The following is an 8,898-nucleotide window of genomic DNA, read 5'->3' as shown; positions in this document are numbered from 1 at the left end:
AATATAGAACCCTTCACATGGAGTTTTCAAAACATGCAGAATGTGAGGTGAGTTCATTAATGAGGTGTACAAGAATGGGAGCAATAGATCTTTTCATGCAAAGAAGATTTGGCCTAGAGCAAGAAGAATCATCAGCTTCAGCAACGCTGGTTTTGCTAAAAGATTTTTTCTGATACTACAGAACAATACCAAAATCTCTAAAGAACAGGTGTTTCCCAGTCCTCTTTCTGATGCAGAGGCTGCTTTGGAGAAAATTTTCAAGTAATTGAACTGTAATTCTAATTAGAAAGCACGTACAGAAACTCAAATGAAATAAAATACTGAACCTCAAACAGTTCAAAAATTTAGTCATGCATGCATAAAGCACAGAAGAAATTTTAAAGATGGATGGCTCAGAATAGAATATTGACTGTTTAGGGTTTTTTGTTTATTTTTGTTTTGTTGTTGGTGGTGTTTTTTCCACAACAAAGTAAAGTTTCTTTCCTTATTAGTTGACCTACCCTGAAACATAACAGAATTTATATATGGACATGCATATACATATCTTTTGACAATTATACAAAATATTGAATTTATCATTTCAACTCAACACAAGCATTTAAATTTATGAAACAGAATTTTCTTTAAAAATATTATTATTGTAATATTATACATATCTACTAAATGTGCACAAATCATAAGGTTATTCTATCCCCATAAAGTCATTCGATACTTAGAAAATGATTGTATGAAGTATTGAAACCCACCGTTTGGATTTACACCATGCACATTTGAATTACAGAAAGTCCCAGAAAGTACAAACAGAATAGATGAAATTATTTTTTATGTGTTAAGATGTAGTCTGCCAAATTTAAATTGCAACAACAATATACTTTTGGCTAAAACATAGCCATTGTTTTAGGTTCAGGTACTGAGCTTGAACTGCTCAGAGAGCTTCAGCCAGTCAGTAAAACAGTGGGAATTAAAGAAATGTCCACCACTTGTCATGACGGTAAGTATTTTGACAAAACCCATCACGCAATAAATAAATAAATAAATAAACTGTAGTAATGTCCATTTGCCTTGATAAAAGATTTCAAAAACATACATGATATCCTAGCAACTAGACATCAGAAGTTTTCGATGCACACACCTCACCCTTTTCACTGTCTCATGTAATAAAAAGAGAATAATAAAATTCCAAACATGCATTCAAATCCTGACATAAAGCCTGAAAATACAACTGCTCAACAAAACATAGTAGATTTGAGCTCTTTTTTTTTTTCTTTTTTTTTTTTCCTGGCAGAAGTATATGCTCAGACAACTTCCAGAATATAGCTTTGTGATTGAAAGGGCAAGATAGTGTGTTTTGTGCTCTTGTCCGGATAGGTTTCTAGCTGTGAAAATGTAAAACCTTACCACATCAGGTTTCTTCTGATGGCTTTTGTTCCATGTCCAAATATTTTTTTCTGGAATCTTTCCTTCTGTCAAGAAGGAAAATCCCATGCTGTCAAGAGCCCTCTTTGTGGTCCCTTCCTCAATCTGCTTCTCCTAAAACAATACAAACTTTCATTAATACGTGAGGATACTTGAGAACACAGCTCCCTGGAGCATCTAAAGAAAGTGCCAGAAATGGGCCACATGGCACAAACCAATAAACTACAAAGCCATTTTATAAAGCTAGTTGTACAATAAAAACACGTTCATTTAATGTCTCTTCTCTTCCACACTAAATATTTTCATTTTCAAAGCACTTCCTTATCCCACCAAATGAAACACTGTCTCTAGCTTTATCATTTGCTTTCAATGCCTTTTTGTAGAAAATCATCAAAATCACTGTTGGTTCTGCATGTGCAATAGACGTCTTTTGTCTGGTATGATATGCAATCAGTGCATATCGGTATTATTTTGGGTACTTCTTGACTTGTTCTTATTTTGATGCTATAAACCAGAGGACAATAAAGCCATTTGGATTCAGAGGCTGACACCAGGATGTATTTCACCCGCACAGTAATCAATAGTAGCCAGAGTTCACAAGGAAAGTGTGGATCACAGATCATTTCCTTTCCTTGGTTTGAGTATGAGTATAGACCATAATGTGCTGAGTGTCCTTTCCTGCAAATGGCATGCTAAAATGTATGCACTGATTCCAGTAAATTGAAAACTCCTAATTGACCCATCACACAAAATAGAACAACACAAAGGAAGTTGATTATAAATACATTGGAAGTGAAGGAGCACAAGGGTTGAGATGGCATATTGAGAGAGAATCAAGAAAGGCAAAAGCCCAAATCTACAAAAAGAGAGGGGCAAGTATTGGTGTCAGGCAAGTGTTGCCTTCAGAGCACAGTCAGCAGGAAGGACTGCTTCAGCTTCTCAGCAGGTTTCCAGGGCTAACATAAAATACTGTTAAATACTTTTCAACCCTGTGTACTGCCTGGTGTCAGGCTAGTGTACAACACGGCCCTCTCCTACATTAGTCATCTGGTGAGCATGTGGGTTATGGCTTTGTGTTTCCATTCTCTGTGAACATCTCCAAGCAGAGGGCCTAGGCAGTAGAATCTGATCCGCAGAGACAGGCACACCAGATACAACATAGCTGAAAAACGCTGACAACCCATACAACCTAACTCTCCAGCCACCCACATACTTCTTATTTTATTTTAAAAGACACCTGATTTCAGCAAGTTTCTCAACACCACAATTTGTGGCCCAGCCTGATTGAGCGGTTTTCAGGCCAGAGCCCTCCTTTTTGGCATTCCGTACATGATAGGCCTTGCACTGAGGTCAGCTGTGGGTGGCTAACCAACGTGTCCAGACACTGCTGTGGCTACATCTGGTAGGTTACTTGCAGCTCACGTGCACAGTCGGTGTGATCTGGGAAAGGGCCACACTCTCAAAGGAGGACAATGAAACCATTGTATCAAGTATTTCCAGTACCTCTGGGCAAAGCTGCCCCACCATGTCTTACATTTACAAAAGAAGAAACTGAAACAAGCAGATCTATAGAAATTAAAATTAATAACCTATGCAAAGTTGATAAAGAAAACCAAGATCAAGAAAGTGTGTATATATGGCAGTGGCCAAAGTAAAAGGGAAAATGCTTAATAGTACAGGAAGGTGAAAAGGCTGGTTCAGTGCAATGCTGTTTTATATCTGGGAAGACAGATGAGATACACTGTCTTATACAGAGAATGAACTTCTTTAGCATGGACCAGTAATTACATACATCAAAAAAGTGTGTGCTGAATAGAGCTAAATATTTTCAAATTCCACACAGGAGTCCCAGAAGAGTTTCTGAGACAATTTCAACCAATCGCTTTTATTTTCTGACTGAGGCTTTTTAATAACTTGAATCAACATCAGAAAACTGGAGCCATACCAATATTCTTTTGCCATTATTCAAAAGGTCATGCAAGATGAGCTGGGGAACAGAAGGACAAATGGTCTGACGTCAGTCCAGAGACACAGAACTCAGATAAGATGTTTCATTTTTATAAGGTATTATTCATACCATAATACAACTATAGAATCATTCCTTCCCTTGGCCTGATGAACATCTTCCCAGGAGAGCTCCATTATAAAACGCCTGATAGCCACAGTCTTAAGGCACTTGCCAGGAAGACAGAAGGAGGACTTCTTACCAGCAGGAGGGGATAATATGGACCCTCTTCACACACCCCAGGGCAGTGTGCTAGCAGATTCCTGCAGTCGCTTCTTGCTCTCTTCTGTAAGAAAATTTTAATAAGAAAAAATTCAAGTTCTTCCACATCTGAACAGTGCACACAGTTTGCCCATCTCATCTTCAGGCAGCTGCGGTATTTAGTAACAGCTCACCTGCTTCAACACATTGGCAATGAAGGAAAGTATATACAAATCCATCTGCGAGGGTGTAACTGCAAATGTGCACACACAGGTACACTACCCATACCACCAGCGTGTCTCTCTTCTACCTTAATCCTTTGCTTTCCTTAGATATACAAATCAAAGCAATGTAAGTAGAGGTATTTTACATTTTAATTTAAGTAACAGGGATTTCTTCTTGTTATATATTTAAATTTCATCCACCTCATGTTATACTGAAATACATTGCAAATTGAATTATTATTTCTTTAATTTATAAAGTTCTCTATTGGCAGAACACATAAGAGAAATAATACAGGCTGAAAACCTGATTATTGAAAACGAACATTCAAGTCCAACAATAATTTATCTTGCTAACTTAAAGGCACTAATTTATTTTCCCCAAATGAAGTAGAAGTCATATTTTTAGAAAACAATAAAAAGCCTTCCTAGTAGCACCAATATCTGTGTCATCTCAAAAGAAACTGTATTCAGTACTGACGTATACATAATGTTATAGATGTGAAACTGTCCAAAGGTCAGTGCCCATAATGTTTGTATTAATTTTTTATACACAACTCTGTCAAAAGTTTCAGAGCTGCATGAGGTGTTTAAATGAATTTTCAAGAATCTCTAGGCCCTCAATTTGCATTAGAATCAAAACCTCAAGGACTTATCTAAACTTTGGGAGTATTTGGCCCTTGATCACATTTTTGAACACACATGGACAAAATTTTTATAAGCACTTAAATAAGTTAGAATCATAAATCCCATGACTTTAAGCCCACATGGGAACCCAAGCATTTAAGTTTTCTTGGCTTCTGGAAGTACTTTGTATCCAAAGTCATTCCTGATTACAAGAACAGATCTTAGTATTGGACTACAAGCTCATTGTTCCTTTATTTCAATTTATGTTTTTAAACATTATGGATCTGGACTTTTTTTTTTTTTTATGTAAACAAAGCCTTTGAATAAATTTGTAAACCTGAATCCTATTATAATTACCTATTATTCTTTATTTAAGATCAAAATCAACAGAAATATTTTAAATGGACTTAATTGAAAACATAGCTTTAAAAGTCATTCCAACAGCTTTTTCATATCTCATTAAAGTAATGATTTTTCAGCCACTTTGAACACATGAACACAAGAAAATAGGTTTTCGGAATTAAAAAAAAAAAAAAAAAAAAAAAAAAAGGCAGTATAGGGAAAATGGAATAGCTATTTACATATATACAACCTGAGATTTTATGCCTCTCATTTTAGATCTCTCTTCTGGGATGTTTTCTCACTGTTTCCTGAAAGAAAAATTTTATAATGCCACATAGAAACAAAGCTAAATAACTTCACTTTCCCAATAACCTATCTCATAACCCGAGCTGTACCTTCTCTTGGAGTGCAATTGCTCAGCCATCCCACCTGAAAGCAAAACTATACCTGCAAACTGCAGGTACTAGTGACAGTGGCTTAAGGTTTGTACCTGGTCCCTGTAGGAGCTATGCCACTGGTACCTAGCAGCCTCTGTGGACCAAAGCATTACCCATTCAGAAGCAGAAAACAAGAGACAGAACTTTAAAACAGTACACAACCCTTCACAGTCTATGGTTTCCTGTGGTTCACATTTCCCTAGAAGCTGGAGAAAAACTCCAATTGCTTCACATTGCAATCCCCAGGATTTCTGTCCACATCTCACATCTGTCCCTGTCAGCAAGAGCAACAGACTCATAATTCCTGCTTGCATCCCTCTATCCTAACTGTCTTCTTCCCTCTCTCCAGAGAGCCCATTTAACGGTGCATCACTCCTTTGATCTCCTTATTCCCAGCTCAAATGAAGCAGCTGTGTAACTCTGGGCTCTGTAGGCTTTGCCACTGCATCTCGCACTCGTCCAAGGGTCCATCCATGTTGCTTTCCTGCCTCTCTCCCAAAGGTTTCCTATTAGACAAGATCAATACAAAAGATATAATCACTTACTAGCTCATACTATTAACACATCGCCCTTTAATCAGTCCCCTAGGCAAAAGTCAAGAAACTGAAACTAGAGAGTAGGGGGAAGCAGTTGCTACAAATTCAGCTCATTAATGAGGTTCCATGTTAACTTTGTCTGAAAAAGAAGAATATTGTGATTAAAAAAATAAAAAACTCTAAGACATCCAGACAGTGCCAAGCCGTTGCACCCATGTGCAAAACTTTTAACACACACACGTACTTCATAAAGATATATTCATGTATCCAAAGATAAAAGTAGAAATATAATAAGAAAACAGGCTTGGAATATTGTGATTAAAAAAATAAAAAACTCTAAGACATCCAGACAGTGCCAAGCCATTGCACCCATGTGCAAAACTTTTAACACACACACGTACTTCATAAAGATATATTCATGTATCCAAAGATAAAAGTAGAAATATAATAAGAAAACAGGCTTGGCTTTAGCTGAATCCTCACATGACCCACTTGAAAAACTCAGCAGGTGGTAGCCCTAAATGACTGACATCTATGATCATCTGTTTAAAATATCTTTAGTATGAAAACATAAGAAAGAAAATACTTGAAAAGTGTATTGTCCTATGTCCTAAAACAAGCAAATTAAAAATAATTAATTAATTAAATAAATAAATAAATAAATAAATAAAAGAGATTTTAAAGAATATGCCACTTGCTATATATCATCTTCTTACTCCTTCCCTTTCAGACATCAGAATATTATTATTTTTGTCTGACTGAAACTTAATCCTCACGACATCATTAAGTTCTAGAAAGTAGTACAGATTTAAAATTTGTGAACATGAACATAATGCATACAGGATATTCATACCTTGCTTTTCATCTCAAAGAATAATACAAAAGTGCACCTTCAAGAAATATCACTGTCCACTAGTCTTCTTTTTTTAACCAGAATCATTAGTTTACAATTCAGTGGGAAACCTCAGGGAAGTTTAGAACTGGGCTGAAATCTCTTCTGATTACAATAATATTATGTAAAAGTTGTTTTTTCTCCAAACAAAAGATAAACAGTTTCCCAAATGAATTCCTCCCCTCCTACCAGCACCATGTACTAACTCCCATGGAGAATTAAACTCAGGACCTTCAGAACAGATGGCAAAGACCTTATCTGCTTTCCAATCACAGCATGGGGCCATATAGGTTTGTCTGATAATGTACTCAAATTGAGGAAAAGGTTTCTTGACCTTTATATATCTATCAATATATCTAAATCCATCAAACAAATGCTTTTTAAATTTAATCTACAAGTTTAACTTTGACTTTTAAAATGTAATTTACAGAATTACCTATGGCAAAGGTTGTTCTGTAAACCACAGATGCTAAAGAAAATGTTTTCAGAATAGGGCTCTTCTAGCCATACGTTTTGTCAAATCTCAGGCACAATTTTTTTCTCTCTGTCTTTAATTAAAAGACACTTATTTTTCAGCATTTACTTTATATTGTTTCATAGCTTATTTTGTATCTCTATCTACATTTGTGCTTAAATTATGCCACATCTTTGGTACTGTGTTATAAAATGATCTCACTGTGAATTAGCAGATGAGTGCAGCTCAATTCTGACACTACACCAATCCAACAGCTCCGTTAGCTCTATTAAATTGTCATCTGCCCACCTACAAAATTCTTACAGGAAAAAGTGATAAAATCTTTTGCCCGAACTATGAAAAATATGTAGACTTCAGAGCAAAAGCAGCTGTTACCCTGAAGTACAGTTCTTTGCCTTTTCAGCTGTGATCTTAGCCAGTTAACACTTCAGTTTCTGAATGTTTCAGCTTTCATTTTAGTGCAATAGTCTTAAATTTGACACTGGTTAGGATATTATTGTGTGTTTCAAGTTTCTATTAAAACTCCTCTTTCATTTTTAGATGTTTTTAAAGGTAATAAAATTAGGTTTAGGGCAATTTTATAATATTAAATATACAAGGAAAAACAGATGAAACAGATGAAAAAGTTTTGAAGTGTGAGGGAGTGAGAATCGCTAGCTGGTGGTAGTAGTGATCTGACGGTTCTTGGGGTGCTAGGTGATATGTATTGCTGGGCTTCCTGTAGTCTCTACTAGAAGGATATTTGTTCAACATAATCTTGTGTTTGTTTTTTTTTTTTCTAGAATTCTTGTTAAAACTCTCAGGGAACCACATATGCTTCCTACAGGGGAAAACAAAAGAGAAAGAGAAAGAAAAAGTAAATTAAAGAATAAGGGAAAAGAGGGTCTCATTAAATTCACTTAAAATATTTCCTCACTAATACTTCTAGCAACCATATTTTTGCTGTTTGGATCACAGCAACAACAGCAGTGGAGGCTTAGAAAGCTTGTTCTAATTAACTCACACATGTTCTTTCCCATAGAAGCAACTACAATGGGACCATTCAGATGTTTACAAAGGAACTAACAAAACTTGTAGGGATGTACACGAGTAGGTAAGAAGGATTGCAATGTATAATTTCCTCATATAAACATTGTCTGTGCATAAAAGTAACTGTCATTAGCTGGGAAGAGATTAAGGTCCTGTTTACCTACTGCAAAATCCTTTTTCTGCTCATGACCTAAATATCTTAGAGTCCCCTGCAGCCACTCTGACTCCATACCAAATCACATATGCGTCTTCTTCCTATATTGCTGTTGTGCTGATTTATTCTTGCAGCCAGGAGCCCTGTCTTTATTACATGTGATGGATTCCTCATGACTTTCTTATACAATCAGCAAGATTTTACACTTCATTAGAGGCTAACATACAGACTTACGTAAGGAAAAAAGTCTGAGCAAACCATCTTAGTACCAAAATCCAAAGCTTGTCATAGAAGAGGTTTGTGGTAGACCCCACTAATAAAGTGCTCAATGCTCATGCATGCCCTGCAATCAGCAAAATAATTCTAGACTTGATTGATATTGGCTTGTCCCTGGTGTTCTCTGCAGTGCAGCACAGAGATGCCCCAAATAATTCTGCGTTAAATAGGTTGAAAAAAAAAAAATAGTTTAGCAAAATGTTTTAGATACATATAGTAATCATGTACATCTAGACAACTGTAGTATTTCAGCATAATCTGAACACCTCAATCTGACTGAGCAAAGG

General features: G+C 36.1%; 1 long non-coding RNA gene across 1 annotated transcript; it reads right to left on the bottom strand.

Moving 5' to 3' along the window:
* Positions 1–1,403: 1,403 nt before the first annotated feature.
* On the bottom strand, positions 1,404–5,827 carry LOC311436288. The gene is made up of 3 exons (XR_014692724.1): positions 5,795–5,827; positions 3,624–3,707; positions 1,404–1,530 (listed from the first exon to the last, which is right to left on the bottom strand). It is a non-coding gene; the product is annotated as an uncharacterized lncRNA (long non-coding RNA).
* Positions 5,828–8,898: the final 3,071 nt, after the last annotated feature.

The sequence above is a fragment of the Aythya ferina genome (assembly GCF_964211825.1).
Source record: "Aythya ferina genome assembly, chromosome: 4".
NCBI classification, from domain to species: Eukaryota; Metazoa; Chordata; class Aves; order Anseriformes; family Anatidae; genus Aythya; species Aythya ferina.
The sequence above is the reverse complement of the archived record's forward strand: the minus strand, read 5'-3'. Positions and strand labels throughout refer to the sequence as shown.